Below are 551 nucleotides of genomic sequence, written 5' to 3' on the forward strand. Positions count from 1 at the left end.
AATTCACATTACATACCAACTATGCATATTAGCATCAACCATTTACACAATCCAAACTTAATCCTAGGGGCATCTAGCCTAGGAATTCTCATCACACCACACGGTACTTAAATGAAACTTAAACCGTACCTCTTGTAGCCAAATCAATTGAGCCTCTTCTTTAGAAGTCTCCACCAACCTTAGTCCCAAGCCTCACCAAAGCTCCTCAAGCAATACCAATCTCCCAATTGTGCACCAAGATCATCAAATACACTAACATAACCAATATCACATACATACATCAACCTAGGGCTCATAAAGATGACAAATCACAAGGGTTTGAGCACTTTTTACCTCAGCCCATATGAAGTAGGGATAGAACCCACTTGGAATCCATGTTGGAGTATCCCTAAACACCCAAAATCACAAGATTTCAACACTAACCACCCAAAAACGTGTAACAGTGGAGAATATCGAGAACTGGGCAGAGATGAATGGAATACTCACCACAAAACTTATATAGAATTGTAGAGGATGAGAAGAGCGACGCGTGGCCGCAAACGGCTCGTCAA

At 41.4% G+C, this 551-nt stretch overlaps 1 long non-coding RNA gene across 2 annotated transcripts in view; it reads right to left on the reverse strand.

Annotated features, from left to right (window-relative positions):
- LOC127744683 (uncharacterized) overlaps positions 1-390 on the reverse strand; it is a 47061-nt gene extending 46671 nt beyond the window's left edge. Inside the window, exons 1-2 of one of the 2 annotated variants that reach the window (XR_008005622.1) lie at positions 334-390; positions 130-252 (exon numbers count right to left, since the gene is read on the reverse strand). This is a non-coding gene — a long non-coding RNA (uncharacterized LOC127744683). The remainder of the gene's footprint in view (positions 1-129; positions 253-333) is intronic. The other variant, XR_008005623.1, reaches the window with a different exon arrangement.
- Between the last annotated feature and the right edge of the window lie 161 nt (positions 391-551).

This window comes from Arachis duranensis, chromosome 2 (assembly GCF_000817695.3).
Source record: "Arachis duranensis cultivar V14167 chromosome 2, aradu.V14167.gnm2.J7QH, whole genome shotgun sequence".
Lineage (NCBI taxonomy): Eukaryota > Viridiplantae > Streptophyta > Magnoliopsida > Fabales > Fabaceae > Arachis > Arachis duranensis.